Here is a 17,797-nt window from a genome sequence, read left to right as displayed (position 1 = left end):
TCTCTCTTCTGTCCCTTGTGTTGTACGCAAAAGTTAACCATGAACATGCACCAACTTTCTCAGTTACTCGTCAGTCAGTGTTGATAAACTCACAATGTTTCCAGCCAGAACATTCTTACCATTTATGTCACATCCAGTCAGTATAGTACTACTCTGGCTTTTCATAAAGCATGCTAATATGTACTTCTGCATTTATAGTTTATGTAATGATAGCCTAACAGCACAAGCCAAAAGTTGTAGAGATACAAGCTGTCTAATTGCTCAGAGGGTGATCAGAGGCGGATACTAAGAGAGCTCTTCTGATTGGCTGGTACAACCTGTACCACACAGTAACTTTCTCTTGAGCGACTTGGTCTTTGCTAAATGCCATGCTGTTGTAGTGCAACAAACTGCAAAAAGAAAGATACAAAAGGACAGAAAGAAGGGAAAGAAAGATGGCACTACACTCACAACTGTTTATTAGGCACAAAACTTGCTACATATATATTGCGCACACTCTTGACATCAGGGGCAGCAAAAAGAGCAAGTGACAGGTCATGTTGTTTGTGTGATACCCAACAATTTCATTTCCACATCATATAAAAAACATATGTTTGACTAACACATGCTTGACCACTGATCTGAATGTAATATGCCTCTAGTAGTTCCCGCACGGTTTTATCTCTACTCTTACCTGGGATTCTCACCTCAGAAAAACGTGGCTTACAGGAGCACGATTTGCAATGTGCAGAGAGATGGGTGTTCATATCCTTTTTTAAATTGTTTTTGTTCCCTCATTCGGTCATTCACACAATGGCCAATCTGCCCGACATAGGTTTTCCCATAACTTAACGGTGTCTGGTAAACCACGTGGACCGCTTTTCCACATAGCTTTTTTGTCTAGTTTCAAGCATCATGTCCAGCAGCTTTTAAATGCCAGATTTCCTCATTCGGTCATCACCTAGTGGCAGAAACCTCGCTGCAGCAACTCAAATGTAACAATAATCCGAAGGGGAGTGAGGGAAGTAAGCACGATTCCCAAAGAAAGGCTCAAGTGGCACCTTATTATCACAGGGTGAGCCACAGCCTCAAGGCGGCAAACAGGTATGAGGTACCTGTTGTTTTCTTCCTCGAACACGCTGTCTTGCCTATGTCCCCGAATCATAGAATGTGCAGTGCAAATGTACGAAGTCAAACATGCAAAGTGCTACGTGGAAAAGTGTTCCACTGCTGTGGTTTACCAGATACATGTACCGCTAAGTTACAGGAAAACCTACATCAGGCAGACTGGCCGTTGTGTGAAAGACTGAATGAGGGAACATGCAAACAATTTAAAAGCGCATATGAATGCCCATTTTTCTGCGTATTGTATACCGTGCTGCTGTACTGTAAGCCAAGTTTTTCTGTGGTGAGAATCCTAGGTAAGAGTAGCGATAAAACTGCGCAGGAACTGCTAGAGGCATGTCACATTCGTATAATTGGTCAAGCGTGTGTTAGTCAAACATCTGTTTTGTTATATGATGCAAAAAGAAATTGTTGGGTTTGACGCAAACAAGATAACCTGACACTTGCTCTTTTCTTCCCCTGATGTCGAGAGTGTGCGCGGTATATATGTAGCAAGTTTTGTGTCTAATAAACAGTTGAGTGTGGCGCCGTCTTTCCCTTTTTCCTGTCTTTTAGAACCTTTCTTTTTCCAGTTTTTCGTGCTACACCATGCCGTACAACCTGTACCACTTTCTACGCTTCACAAAGCTGAAAGTCAACTTGGGCTCACTGAAAGTGGTTGTGTATTGCTTGTGTAGTCTCTTTAAAGATTACTTTCAAACAGAGGTAAGCCATGTGTGGAGCCCCTACACTAATGCCACTGGACATACTTCTTTTTGCTGCCAGCAGTTAGTGACATAAAACCAATGGCTGATTGCACAAACCATAAAGATGCATAAAAAAGGCTTGATGTCAGATTTCTCAGGTTCCTGTAAACAAAGCAAATTAGCTGCTTTAATGAGAAAGTTTGGCAGACTGGGTGGGAATAGAACCTGGGGTGTGAAACAAGGACACTTCTGTGATGCCACAATATCCATGTGCTTTTGGAAGTAACCGTTGCAGATGTAAACGCTACTGAGGGTGAGCTTTGTGTTGTGCCAAGAACTAGGTCCTTAAAAATCGGTTGTCAGTCCCTTTAAGGTGTGCCTACTGTGTGTGTCATATTGTGCACGTCACATTGCAGCCATCTGGTTCACAAAGATGCTTTCACGTTCCCACACCTAAGCAGTCTTAACGTGTCTCTGCCCTTTTATTGCAGGTACACCTAGCAAATGTATACATTGACGAGGAGTGGCACCTGCTCTAGTGCCATGGCTAGGACTCCCTGTTCTGCAAAGAACTGGCGAAACTGGTGTGGGGAGTTCTGGCACTCAGGATAGGAGCATCACAGGGGCTCTTTGGTGGTGCTTCCTGAACGACCGCAATTTCATTGAGAAGCCGGCATTGAGCCTCCATAAATTGGAAGCTGTGGACAGTATCATCGACATTGTTTCAAATTTGTTTGTGTAATGTTTGTAACAATACATGTATTACAGTGAAATGATTAATTTTCCAGATGCACTTGATGCATATCTTTCGAAATGTGGTGCCCCTGAGGAGGAGAAATCGCGGTGCTCAAAATGAACCGTAGCCTAGCAGACATGCTGAGAGAAATTAAGTAAGCGTGTAATTGCAAACATGTGTACATGCAGTAAACCTCATTAATTTGAAGTCGTGGGGGCCATGCGAAATGTCAGGACTAAGCAAACGCAACCAAAATGGTTTAAAATATATTTGTTTCGGCTTCCCACGGGAGCCTTGTTCACAATGAAACCAGCAGCAGAGTAGGTAGCGTTCTTATCTGCAGCTCAAAACATGATTAAGGTACTTGGCATACATGGACATGGATGATTAGAGATTCAAGATAAAGACACGTAAAATGATTTCATTCCTTAACAATCAAGCGATATTTTTCCTAGCTAATTGTGACGTAGTTGCGCAGTGCTCGGCCAGGGCATTCAATGCAAAGTATCGTTTCTGGACATCATTCCTGTGCTGTTTAAGTCTTTTTTTGGAGTTGCCGGTTTCTCCGATGTAGTCATACCGACAGTTCGCACACCGAAGGACCTACACTACGCCTGGGAACTTGCCCTTTTTCGAACGGTCTTTCACATGCATGAGCTCGTGTTTACGTTTTGGAACGTGCACAGCCTGCACATCATATGACCACAACGCATGCAAGGGTCTCGCTTATGCAGGGGACATATGGTATTGAAGCCCATTTTTCGGGGGGTCCAGGGTGGGTGGGTACTGCACAAGCCAGCTGGCACCCTACTGTGTCAATGGAGTACTCAGGGTATCCACAAGCCATCAATTCCCACTGCACAAGTGAATTGTCTGCCATGTGGTCTTCTACTGTTGTGCACACATTTTTCACCCAACGAAGGAGAGAGCAGACAACAGACCTCTTTTGCGAAGCAGGGTGCACCAATGTGTAGTTGAGGTAGCGCCCCGTGTGAGTTAGCTTCCTAAACACCTCGAATAACAGGTTTGGCCCTTTATGTTGCACGAGGCTGTCCAACAATGACAGTTGGCCTTCAGATTCCACTTCTACGGTGAACTTAATTGCTGCTTGCATTACTGTTTAAGTGAGCCGTGAAGAGGTGAATATTCTGTTTTTGCAAAACTCTGAAACAGTCGACATATCTGAAGAAGACCTTAGGTGTCGATGTAAACGAGCTAACCTTGACTTAAACCTCGACCTCTTCACGGCTCACTTAAACAATTGCAAGCAAAATTAGGTTCACCATAGAAGTGGAATGTGAAGGTCAACTGCCATTCTTGGACACCCTTGTGCCACGCGAAGGTCCAAACCTGTTATTCGAGGTGTTTAGGAAGCTAACTCACACGGGGCGCTACCTCAACTACACATTGGTGCACCCTGCTTCGCAGAAGAGGTCTGTTGTCTGCTCTCTCCTTCGTTGGGTGAAAAATGTGTGCACAACAGCAGAAGACCACATGGCAGACAATTCACTTGTGCGGTGGGAATTGATGGCTTGTGGATACCCTGAGTACTTCATTGACTCAGTAGGGTGCCAGCTGGCTCACGCAGTACCCACCCACCCTGGACCCCCCAAAAAACGGACTTCAATACCGTACATCTGTGGCATAAGCGAGACCCTTGCTCATGTGGCAGAGCACGACAGGAAGAACAAATCCTGACAGGCTTGCCAACTGTCACGAATTTCACCGCTCCAGGAATGGACAGAGACGCAATGCAAATATGTTAAATATTTTTCCCAAGACACAATATAACCCAAAACAAATGACCAGCAAAGTATGTGCGCACAAAATATACCCTGTACACAAAAGAGATTAACAAAACTAGGTATATACATAATCAAAACAAATGAGAAATTAGCTGTATAATGTTTATAGTCTGACTGGCCAAGTGACAGTCCCCAAGAATTGAATGTTCTGACTGTCAGAGTAGCAGTGAACGTCGGCAAGGCGTGGTGCAAGATGTCAGCCTGTGTAGTTGCAACACGACGTAGACATAGACCTTCGTTGTGAGTGACGAGGGTGTAGCCCCCTTACGAGACTTGCATTACACAAGACGCAGTCTGGACTAGTCAGGCGTTGTGTGGCCGACGTGGTCAGGTGATTGTGGCACTGGACAAGGCCGGTTATGGCAGTGTGGCGTTGGGTTGGGGTTGCACAGCATAGTCATGGCGATGTAGTCAGGTCTTGGAAGCTGTTGTTGGCCAACTCTTAGATGTCCTCTCGTCTGTCCTGGTCCCAAGCTACTAGTTCCCATCTCCAAAGCACAGCTAGAGATGCGACTGCCTTGCTTCTCATCCATGTCAGCAATGCGCGCTCCTTGGTTTTCCTCCCCTTTTCCTTCAATTTTTCTCTGACACTTCACATGCTTCCTCACCTCATGTATCCATTCTCCATTTCACTGACCAATGTCGTCTGCTCCACATTATCGCACATGCTCTGCCGGTGACTCGTGACAGTGTGAAAAGGGAAAGCATGGCAGCAAACGTATCCACTTGTCAGTCAGCACTGTGTTTGTCTTTTGTTTTATCTCATCTGTTGGTACTGTTCCTTGCCAAGGTGGCCAAGCTTTGTATTCAACATATGAAAAGAGTGCAGTGCAAACTGGAAAAGAGATGGTACCCTGGCTTGAATGGAAGCATACTTCGTTGACTTGAGTTGCACAAATGGCCAGGAGTGTACACCTTGAGACACTAGTTTATGGCATTGTAGGTCTTGAAGGCCGTGGAATTGGCTAACATGGCTAACACTTTTCTGCATGCTTCACTTGATTATCGTAAACCACAAGTGTTCTCAGCATTATGTTCAAATGCCTTATGCCATTTTAATGTGATGTTTAACATGCCTCCCTTGTCTGCTACTAGTGCACTTTCTATTTCGTTGCTTATATGTACCTTTTATTTACTTATTAGTTATGTGTAATATCTGCAGTGTCATTGTCTTACAGCGACACTGTTATGAGGTGTTTCACAATGGTTACAGTCTATATTCTTTTTTTAATTATGTGCAATATATGCAGTGCCATTGAGGCTTCCAACATCTTAAGCGATGCTGTTAAGAAAAGTTACGATGTGGATGCAGCTACATTAAATGTAAATGCAATGCTGGTTCGGAGCCTTGAACTTGTTTTGAGACATAATTATCAACAATTATAAAATAAGTTACCTGCATATACCTTGTTTGAATACGTAGCTTATTTGCACGGTTTCTGAATAAGTAATTCATAATTTTTGTTTCTCGCATTTTATTATACTGGCTTTGTGTTAAAAGTCAGCAAGGTCCTTGTATGGCTGCTGCCGTAAAAGCAGATGCCAAGCTGCTGCTAGCCTGCATGCAGGCTATCACTAATACAACCAGCCTTGACCATGCTCGAGCGCAGCAGCACTTGCTGTGTGCAAGCAAGGCTGTGAGCCAGCAATCAGATCCCTTATTCCTCTGAAGGGTGTGAGAAATCTCTTATAACAGTGTTGTCAGATTGGCACAGTAAAACTTCATTTGGGCCTAGTTGGTACATAATTCTGAACTTAACGTTACAGCGCAAACACCTAAGACGAACCACAAAAAGCGCCAGTGTGTTGTGTCTTTTTGTGGTTCGTCTTAGGTGTTTGCGCTGTAATGTTAAGTTCAGATTGGCACACTTCACTGAAAGATTTTTTTTTACTTTTTATCCTTCCCAACATGTTACGGAATGAAGCTTCCAAAAGTTGTCATCTCAACTAGGCCACATGTTCTTTTATGATGCGGTCTTCAGCACTGCCTGTTTTTTGCCTTTAATTGTCAGAAGTGAGCCCACGGTGGTTCTAAGGCTCTGTAAGCCTTCTTGCACCAGCAGCATTGTCCAGGTGGAATATCAGTAAGGAAGTTTGGATGATGGCCATCAGAAGCCCACTTGTCATTATTCTGCCACTTTTGTTGCTTTTCTTGAGACTGCTTTTTCTTTCAATGTTATTGTGTTAAGAAATTTAAGCATGACGTATGTTCGGAGCTAAGGGCATGATCCACCGGCTTCAAAGTTCATAGAGTCAGTCTGTGCAAGGAATTGTGAGGCGGTGCTGCTATTAAGGGCATGCACTTTCACCCGCTCTTAAAATCGGGGTACAATACAATGAACATTTTACCATCCCTTACGACTCTCACTTAGCCACTATGTTTGCCTTTCGGTAATATGGGGGAAAAAAGCAAAGCTGAACTCTGCTTTATTTAGTCCACTCTGCCAGCTTGTCACAGTAAAAATGGCTCAGTTAGTGCCTACCAGAACTTTCATTTTCCTAATCATTTAATTTTGAAGTGCAATAAGTGTTTTGGCGTCTTCTCAACTTTTTGCTGCTTTAACTCTTGCACATGTCAATATTAATGAGAAATGATGTCCTCTTTACCTTTTGTAGTACCACAGTCTAGATTTGTCAGAGAATGCACTGTTATAGCTATGTTATTTCTACAATAACTGTATTGCACCTTGTTTAGGCACTTGTGGCTGATTTCCATGTATTTTTTATGTACTTCATAAGGTCTTGGCTTAAACCTGCAGCTGGATGAGTTGCTTTCTATTCTTACTGTTTGGTTTGTGCAGATAACACATGGGCAAGAAAGAATCAAAAACCAGTTGAGAGATTGTGCTTGCGTCGTCCATTTCTTCCTTGCCTCTGCTTATGCAATAAATTTATTTTCTACAAAGCACTACTTTGCTTACTTTTGTTTGCATCTTCTAGCTTGCAAACCAATATATTGTGTATTTCTCAGTGTGGAAAATCAATATTGAAAATTCTTAAATTGGCATACTAGCCGAGTCATGTGAACAGATACTCCCATATGTTCCTGTAAAACCTCCATGATCATTGTAAAGAAATACTATGGTACTTTGAAAAGCCTCCCTCGAATGTAAAAAAGTATTCCCATAGCTTCCTGCAAAAGCTCCGTGATGGATGTAAACACATGCTCCCATAATTCCCTGCATAAGCTCCTTGATGGAGGTAAACATATACTCCCATATTTCCCTACAAAAGCTCCGCAATGGAGGTAAACACATGCTCCCATAGTTCCATGCGAAAGCTCTTTGATGGAGGTAAACATATACTCCCATAGTTCCCTACAAAAGCTCCGCGATGGAGGTAAACACGTGCTCCCATAGTTCCCTGCGAAAGCTCTTTGATGGAGGTAAACATATACTCCCATAGTTCCCTGCAAAAGCGCTTTGATGGAGGTAAACATATACTCCCATAGTTGCCCGCAGAAGCTCCGCGATGGAAGTAAACATATACTCCCATAAGTACCTCCACAACCTCCGCGATGGAGGTAAACATATACTCCCATAAGTACCTCCACAACCTCCGCGATGGAGGTAAACATATACTCCCATAAGTGCCTCCACAACCTCCGTTCAGGAGCGGAGTAAATCTTTTACTCCGCCTACCCGGAGTATATTTACCTCCCATCAGGGAATGCGCTAGAGGACAAGCCATTTACTCCCATCTCGGATCATTTTTGCTAACAGTGTAGATGAAACCTGCAACACTGTGCGCTGTGTGATGCAGCGAAATCACGATGCAACATTGTGCTCTTCCATCGCCAGAACGTCTGTTCCGGCAAGGTGCTCTATTCTCGCGCCCCTCTATAATCAGCACGGCGTGTTACTCGCCGAATCCTGCCCCGTGTGAACAACATTCGGTCGGCAAAAAGCCTATTCGGATTTCTCGAAACCCGGCCCTATAAAAACTGACAGTTGACATCCCTTGCCTCAGTCTTGCCTACGACTCAGATGGAGCGAGCCACGTTTGTCTCCGTCCACGGTGCCGGAAGCTGCGACTGGGCACCGCTCGGGTGACGCTGACGCCGTTCCACTCTTACATATATCGCCATTTGTTGCTTATCCCGGACTCGTTGTACTTCACTTTGCGGCCTTCAGTTGGCAAACAAGCCCTTCTTTTCGAGTGTTGTTTTCGACCTGCTCCTGTTTCCGGTGCGTGTTTCTAGCCTGCCACTTACCCGGGCCCTTTTTCACAAGAAAGCTCGTACGATATACAACTGCTCGTAAGAGCAGGTGCAAGCCAATGGAGATGCCATGGCATAAGATTAGCGTAGGCAGCCGTACAATGGCAAGAGGCACTTCCGAATTAAAAGCTCATTATGAGAACCCTCTCATTGCGATGGCAGTGTTCTCATATATGGATAAAAGAAAAGCAATTATCGAAGCTTCAGTCACAACAAACAAACACTCCCTTTCATATAGGTGCGACATTATAGTGCTTTCTCCCTTTACGGGTAGAATTAAAACATTGCGTCACGACAAAAACAAGTTAATTACATTAGACCACTTCAAAACATGCTTCGCATCGGCAGTTATTCTTATATATATAAGCGCTCTGTAATTGTATCCGGCAGCCTTTTCTTTGTTGAGTTTCGTTCTTTTCTTTCTCTCTCACTGTGAAACATGCAGCGACCGCTCAGACGAGGCACCATGTCCCTTTATCCCCTTTCTAGCAACGTTTAACAGAACAACCAACCTTCACCTTCAACGAAAACAAGTGGACTATTGCACGGACGCAGTGTTCGTGCAATTGCTCGGACGTGGGTTCCTTTCCGCCATAGCGAAGCCAGTTCCGTGCCAGAACTGCTTACCGCACGCGGAGTGAAGTCACCGTCAAGCGATCAGTGTCAACTTGTAGCGAGCTGATGCAAATTAGACCTATATGCTGCTAGGACGCAGCGCGGTTGCTCTGACTGTCGCGCTGCCCGTCACACGCGGGAGGGGGAGGGGGCGGTACGACAATCAAAGCTGTCGCTCAGCGGTATAGTAGGGCCCGCTGTGTGCGCCAGAGCGTGCAGCTCTGATGACCTTCTTCAAGGCTCAGTTACATACACGTACACATATTTATCCTCGAACCTAGAAGCGGTGGGTGGCCTTGCGATGGCGTAATTATTACGGTGCGCACCTAGGAAATTTGAGTTTGCGCGTGCAATCAACAGTAATTGAATAGTTTCTTTTGTTGACCTTTGGTCTCCAATCGAAACCACAGCGCGACACTTCATCACGAAAAGCCCGAGGAGTTAAGTGTGCAATTTGTGCAACCTTGACTGTGAACCTAACGTACATGGACTGCATTGCGTGTGGCTGGTGGATGCTACATTGGAATTCGCGTTATATTTCCTGCTCTTGTTTCCTTAAGTAAGCAAAGTTACGTTTCCTTTTTTTAGCGCAAAGGCGTTGGGGAAGCTGCGGCTCCCGCCGGACGCGCGAACATCTACATTATAAATAAATATTTCATCTTCGTCCGAGCAGCACTGTTCGTCAGTGTCAATGGCACTTTTCCTCCTTGGCAACTTCGCTTAACGGGAGACTAAAGAGAAAAAACAGTAAGTTCACCTGTAATAATAAATACCAGTTTCACAATACCAAAAATGACACACTTACCATGAGAAAACACCGCAAACGAGAAATCTAAGGCAAAAAAAAAAAAAAGATAAAATAGGAGTGGGTGGCGATATCACCTTGAAGTTCTCGAACCAGCGCGCCGTGATGTCATGAATTTTGCTGGTGTCTGTTAGGGTCTAGTTATTTCTTTATCGGTAAAAAGGGACTACATTGTGTTTTAAAAGAGCTGATCACTGCACATGGCAAGTTTTAGGACCATTTACTAAGCTAACGAGAAGCACGAAGAAATATTTACTGAGCTAATGAAAACCTCAACGCCGTTACTGACATAACGGCGTTGGGGTTTCGGCGCGAAATTAAAAAAAGAATCAAGCTGCGACCTTCATTCTCTCTTCAAATCATCAACCTATCATCGTGAAATCAATGACAATAGAGTTTTCAAAGATTACTTTGTCTGTCTAAGCTGGATTAATTTGTCTCTCTTTGTACCTGTAGTTCACGAGGGCTCCATTTGCATAATTCATCTCGCACATTGACATGGTTGCTCTCACCTGGAGGCTCGATGCATCCCGAGCCCAGAAAATTTCGTTTCGCACTCGCGCATGCACACTCGCAGCTCCACCTTTCATTTGTGGATTTTCAGCCCAACTTTGAGCTAATAGTGTGCTGTTTTTCTAGGCCCCGAATGCCCTGAGGTGTGCGCAGCATCGGTTCAGCGGCGTCGGCTGAATCATCTTGGTTCCTGCGGATTGCCATCCAACGCGACACATGACCTACTACTTCGTGCGGTGCTTCGAAATCGCCATCTCATCCGGTACAATAAGCAGTTCACCGGTACTCTTTCCTCGCTTGCAGCGCCGTCAAGCCAGCTGTCCTCTAAAAAAGGACCACCTACGCCGACCGAGCGGGATTTGCAGCCTAAAACTTTGAGCTAATAGTGTGCTGTTTTTCTAGGCCCCGAATGCCCTGAGGTGTGCGCAGCATCGGGTTCAACGGCGTCGGCTGAATCGTCTTGGTTCCTGCGGATTGCCATCCAACGCGACACATGACCTACTACCTCGTGCGGTGCTTCGAAATCGCCATCTCATCCGGTACAATAAGCAGTTCACCGGTACTCTTTCCTCGCTTGCAGCGCCGTCAAGCCAGCTGTCCTCTGAAAAAGGACCACCTACGCCGACCGAGCGGGATTTGCAGCCCAAAGGTTCGAGCTAATAGTGTGCTGTTTTTCTAGGTGAGTTTGTAGCGATGTGCCTCTTTAAAGTCTTTTGAATCGCTAGCTGGCTGCAATTCCCCATTGTGTTCACTGTCATTGACTGACGAGTTATGGGTATTGATTTGTGCACTTGCTGCGCCCGCATAGACTATTTCGTTCAATCAAGAGAAATTGCGGAGCCATCTAGCCTTGTGTGGATCCACTCGTGTTCGTTTGGTAGGCGTTACTTCGTGGGTGGGCGCCTACTAGTTGTACTTTTTTCTCTCGCTTATTTACTGATTTGTGCCGGAGACGTTGAGGTTAATCCGCGCCCGGATAAGGTTGACCAACTTGTGACATTAATGAAGGAACGTACATTGTCGAACGAACAATTTCACAAGGAAGTGAGAAATACGCTCAAACATATTCACACTACTGTTACAGTCGTCAAAAGGCAACTCTCGAAAATTGAAGAACGACTTGAGACTTTTGACAACTTGAGTGAAAGAGTTGCGGCTGTCGGCTCTGTTCTTCAAGAATCTCAAGTGTAGTTAAAGAACATAAAGCAGAAACCGACTCACCGAGCAAACATCGGAATGGCTGACCTGAATAATCGAATGAGGCGAAATAATCTCGTATTCAAGGGTATTCCTGAACAAGCTGCTGAAAAGTGGAGCGATACGGAAAAGCTTATTTCTGAATTTGTCACGGCAAACCTGGCTTTTCAACCACGGGAAGTAGAGCGAGCCCATCGAGTCGGTCAACGTTAACCCGATCACACTCGGCCCATTGTGGTTATATTTCTGAACTTCAAAGACAAAATCAATACCTTGCAAAACCCTTTCAAACTAAAATACATCGGAACCACTCGCATCTGGATCGAGGAAGATTTTTCACCACGAATGCAACTAATCAGAAAAACGCTCCGTGATTTCGCGCGCGCGAAGCGCCAGCAGAATGAGAAATACAAATTGCAGTTTGATAAGCTTATAATGGGCGACGGAGCTTTCCCAGTAGACCCTTCAAGCAATGAAGTGATCGCCATCCCTATATAGGTACGAGGCTCCCGCGAATGTCAATTGACGTTTCAATGCAGATGACAAAAAACTTTCTATTATTGTGGCAAACTTTAGAAGTCTTTTCAGAAAACAGGATCAACTTTGTGCGTTTATCGAGTCCTGCTCAGCTGATATCATACTGCTAAAAGAGACATGGCTGTCGTGCGACGTCTCTGACAATGAAATATATTTTTCTGAAAACATTATTTTGTTTCGAAAAAACAGGGTAGAAACACGATGCGGTGGTGTTATAATTGCAGTAAAGAAAAAATTCTAAGCACGCCTACTTGACACGGGTTCCTGTATTGAAATTTTTTTTAAGCTTTGAAACAAGCAACTTTGGAACACGTTCACAACGTGCACTGATTCCGGCAACATGTCTACACAGATGGTTCGGTAAAACTCAACAGCTCAGCTGCTGAAGTCATCATACCGGCAAAATCTGAAGAAATCAAATTGAAAACTTCATGTGTGACCACATCGGCGGGTGCTGAACTTGCGGCACTCCGTGCTGCACTTGATTTCATTAGACAGGAGCCACCGCAACAATGAACAGTCTTTAGTGACTCCAAGGCAGCCCTTCAGTGCATATAAAGGCCAATGCGCCACGGACCCAATGAACAACTGGCCTCAGAAATTCGACACATGTATCATCATAGCCATGACAAGGGACACAACATCATCTTTCACTGGCTTCCAGGACATTGCAGCATCAGCGGGAATGACCAAGCCGACGAAGCCGCCCGATCTGCACATGAAAGTGATCAACGTGTCTTGATTCCGCTTTCGCGAACAGACGCTGCGGCTGGGCTGCGACTGATGTCCCATGAATGTACTTTGCCTCTGTGGGACTCGAACGCTTTCACCATGTGTCGTTTGCGTCCGTTGTCTCCGTACATACGGATGCACCAACCGCCTGGGTTACCACTACGTGAACAGACCATGCTGTACCGCCCGTGGCTAGGCGTTGCATTTACGAACTCGTATATTATGCTTTCCTTATTGGAATGGCCAACAGCCCCATGTGCGCCACATGCAACATCGATGACACTCTCGCACATATTTTCTGCGTCTGCCCGCGATATAGTTCCCAGAGACAAGTGATGTGCAGAGTACTAGACCAGTTGGACAATCGTCCACTATCAGGTACTCCCTCAGAATATCCACGCTAAAGGCCTTACTCGCGTTATTAAGGTTCCTGTGGTCTGCGGGGCTTCACGATAGACTGTAAGAACTCCGCCCCCTACCGCTCTGCAGTGTACGCGGTCTGGTCGTGCTCGTCTGTATTCCTTTCTATCTCCCCCTTCCACTCTCTTTCTCTTTTTTTCCCCCTTCACCCTTCCCCCCGTGCAGGGTAGCCAACCGGAACTGCCTCTGGTTAACCTCCCTGCCTTTATATGCATCCTTTTCTCTCTCTTGTGGGTCATGTTTCAGCTTTCATGTGTAACTTGTGCCGTAGGTGTTTGTAACCGTCCTCCAGGCTCACAAGACACGTTCATTAAATGCCTAAACGAATCTCTAACCTTTGTATGTAACAAGTTTCCTGGCTCACCTAGTATTCTTGCGGGTAACTTTATTTACCCTAAAATTCACTGGCGGATGGTTATAGTTGAAGGCGGCCCAAGGAAAGCTCAACGTAAGGATTTTCTTGACGTCATTTCTCTTTATGGATTTAGCCAAATAGTTTCCTTACCAACAAGGAGGGATGCTGTCATTGACCTTGTGCTCACCACTGAACCTGTCAACGTGTCGGTTGAAGTGTTAGATTGAATTAGTGACCACAAGGTCCTTCATTGTGAATACGATCTAAAACGCAAAACAAGTGTACAAGAAAAAACAATTTCTAATTCTGCGCGAGCAAATGTTGAAATGATCACCAGCGAGCTCTCGGCTTTTTGTGTAGAATTCTTGAGCGACATGCATGGCCATAATAGCAATGATAACTCGATAATTGCTGGTAACAAGCCGACTGAACTTCAAGAAAAGTACAAACCAGAATACAAATAACTCTGTCAACTGGAAATGTCTGGTTCACCTTTCACGTAAGGCACTGTATTAATAAAAGGAAGTGTTCTTATTCAAAAGCTCAACTTTCGACATTGATGATGCCTGGAAGTGTTATCAGGAACAATCCAAGTTATGCAAAACCGAAATTGAAGCAACTAAAAACAAATTTTTCAACCATGATATTTCCAACATGTTAGGTAAACAACACAAAATAATTCTGGAAAGTAATAAACCCCAAACCGTCATCATCCGGCTTCATTTCAAAAATGAATGACAACGAGTTCCTTCCATCATCGGATGTCGCTACTGCATTAAATTCTTTCTTCTGTTCTGTTTTCGCAAGGGAACTTCCCGTTCTCGCTGACGTTGAATTCTGCTCTGTTACCTCCATCATGTATGACATCATAATCACCCAAAAGGGCATTGAAGCTGCCATTGATCGTCTTTCTAACAGCTCGGCTCCCGGTGCAGACGCAATCTGTCCAAAACTACCGAAAATAACAAAACCAGTGATATCTCGCATTATCGCCGGTCTTTTTCAACAATGTAGTGATTCAGGATGCGTTCCTGACGAATGGAAAATATCTAAAGGAATTCAAATCTTTAAGTCCAGTAACCCGTCATCTGGTTCTAACTACTGAGCTGTATCACTGACCAGTATGTAAACTATTAGAACACATTATATCATCAGCAATTATAAAATACCTAACCGAGTGCAATCTTCTCTTCCTTAATCAACACGGGTTCCAACAGGGTCGCTCATGTGAGACGCAGTTATTCGAGATAGTCTCTGGCCTGCACCAAGCTATTAACGACTCGTCACAAAGAGACGCCGTATTTATTGGTTTTGCGGAGGCTTTTCATAAGGTAGCTCATGACCGTTTATTAACGAAACTTCTCTATTTTAATATAAATAGTACGACTACGAATTGGGGCAGTAAATTTTTAACTAACCAGTACCAAATTGTAGCTACTAATGAATTTTCTTTTCCGCGATCACTAGTAAAATCCGGGGTGCCGCAGAACTCTGTACTGGGACCAATTTTATTCTTGCTACACGTCAACGACTTCAGCAATAATATTAAATCTACAATAAAACTATTTGCAGATGATTGCGTAATCTATAGACGAATAGTTATTTATTCCGACAGTGACATGTTGCACCTCGCGAAAATTACCGGCTGGTGTAAACAGTGGCAAATGGAAATAAATGTTTGAAAAACTAAGGCTATAGCTCTCACTATACCTAGTAATCCGAGGCTTACCCATTACTGATAAACGGCATTAGTATTGCACATGCGCAAACAATAAAATAATTGGGAATTCACTTATCTTCACATGTTTCATGGAATCCTCACATCGAAGCGATTACTAGCAGCGCGTGTAAAACCCTTGGCTACATTAGGCGTAACCTTTACTCGGCAAACAAGTCCACTAAATTATTAGCCTATGCGACGCGTCTTTTATTTGTAATCCGCATCAGTCGTACCTCATAAACAAGCTCAAGTCAGACCAAAACAAAGCATCCCGCTTCATAACGAAAAATTACTCTCGAACTTCTAGAATCACTAACATTAATATATCTCTTAACCTCCCCTCACTTAAAAATCGAAGGCTGATAGGATTTCCTTCCCATTTTCACAAGCTATATCACTGCCGGTCGTCTTTCAGCTCATGCCACATCAGGCCCGCCCATCGTATATCATCACGCGCTTTGGTCATCCCTTTAAAGTGCAGCCCGTTCTTGCGTGCACTAACTTCTTGAGTCATTCGCCCCTCTTTCTCGCGATATATCACTGGAATATATTAACAAATGAAATCGTATCAGCTCTAAGTCATGATGATTTACTAGCAAAACTAAAACACTATTTTAACGTACTCACGTAGGATTCTCTTGCTCATTCGTTATAGGCATCACTGTGCTATTGAACACATTTTCTTATTTTACTTTTGTTCCTCGCCATATTTTGATGTTTTTTGCGCAAATGGTTTTGTTCTAGGTTAGCAGAGTTCCTTGTACTGCATAAAATCTTCTCTGGTTGTGTTGTTTCGTTGTTTCATGCAGTATCTGCTGGTATGTGTACCTTTTTAGCAAGCATTTTCCTTGTATGAACTGACCAAGTTACGTTGATTTTGTGTAGCACCCACTTTAATGCCATAGGTAACTTCAACGTTTAGCATGTGTCGTTGCATTGCTCTTATTGGTTTTTTTTTCTTCCCTGTTCTTCCGCCTGTGTTCTTTTTATTTTAGCATGTATTATCTGTTTAAATGCGTTTACTATATCTATCACTGATTTATTGTAACACCACTACGTCATGCCCGCATGGGCCTTTAGGGTACTTGAATAAAAAAAAATGTTTACCCGCACTTTGAGTAAAAAAAAAAACTCTACGCTTCTTGCAGCCGTAGGTCCTCCTTTTGATCCGTCTTCAGCGACGACGGTGCGACTTCGGCGAAGCGAAACACCACGTGCTTTCGATTCAAAGGAGGGACCGTCTCAACAGGAGCTCTCACACTGTCCGTGCGCTACGGTGCGGCAAAGATATTTATCTTTAATGGCTTCACTCAGTGTACACATCTTGCACGAGCGCCACGCAAGTGCCAGGTACGTCCCCTGTAGCGTTCTGGTTTCCTTTATAGTTTCGGTTGCACTTCGTTTAGCTTAAGGAACTCACAGCCGCAGCGAGGCTTTTCGTCAGTGCACGCCGTCTGTCTTCAGGGTCTCCCTCGTGGTTCGGTGCAGCCGGCGGCGGTGTTCAGCGAAAGAAGTTCCGTCGTGCCACGTACGTCGTTTTGCAGCGTCAACCAGTGAGTTCCTTTGTTCTTTGTTCCCGATCAGGTCGTGTCCTTCCTTGTCCCTTCTTCATCTTTTTTTTTTTTTTAACAGGCATCTTTCTTTTCTTCTGGCTTCCTCGAAAGCAGACACTTTAGGAAGAGCCTCTTGGGTTATCGGTACCCTGTCTTATTAAATGCGTGCAGCATTGCATGAGCTGGAGCACGAGCATTGCGGAACTTATTCCCCGAGGCCTTCTCACATGTGCAGATATGGTCTGTCATTCACCGCTGTTTCTGCATTCTTATCGCCACGAACACGTACAGTTTCCTTCAATCCACGCCTTCTATCGCCCTATATATATATATATATATATATATATATATATATATATATATATATATATACAGTTTCCTTCAATCCACGCCTTCTATCGCCCTATATATATATATATATATATATATATATATATATATATATATATTGCCTCCTAACGCGCTTGTCATGCAGAAACCTGTCCAAGCGACTAGTTTAAGGCTCGTAAGATTGTATTATTTCCCTGCGCCGTTATTTACAGCTAAAACGAGGTTCCCACATCTCCTGCAAGTTGTCGATTGGCCCTACAGACGCCCTAGCTTTAAACAGCCCTAGAGTCGCAGGCAGGTTGCGAACCTCTTTCAGCTGGCCTTTTGTGCGAAACTGCACCGTCGAACGCAGGTTAAACTGTTAAGCTTGACTAACACAGAAAGGAGCAGTAGCCGAGGCATTCGTTATCTCAACCTGTCTATAGTAAACCACTTTAAACAAAGCCGCATAGCTCTGCGAGCCCGGACCC

General features: G+C 44.3%; 1 long non-coding RNA gene across 1 annotated transcript in view; it reads left to right on the top strand.

The window, feature by feature from the left end:
- Nucleotides 1-16,597: 16,597 nt before the first annotated feature.
- Nucleotides 16,598-17,797, top strand: part of LOC142584457 (uncharacterized) — a 178,128-nt gene continuing 176,928 nt past the window's right edge. Inside the window, exons 1-2 of the long non-coding RNA XR_012828794.1 lie at nucleotides 16,598-16,794; nucleotides 16,909-16,997. This is a non-coding gene — a long non-coding RNA (uncharacterized LOC142584457). The remainder of the gene's footprint in view (nucleotides 16,795-16,908; nucleotides 16,998-17,797) is intronic.

Source organism: Dermacentor variabilis, chromosome 6, assembly GCF_050947875.1.
Source record: "Dermacentor variabilis isolate Ectoservices chromosome 6, ASM5094787v1, whole genome shotgun sequence".
In the NCBI taxonomy this organism is placed as follows: Eukaryota; Metazoa; Arthropoda; class Arachnida; order Ixodida; family Ixodidae; genus Dermacentor; species Dermacentor variabilis.
Note: the sequence above shows the minus strand (reverse complement) of the source record. Positions and strands in the feature narration are given on the sequence as shown.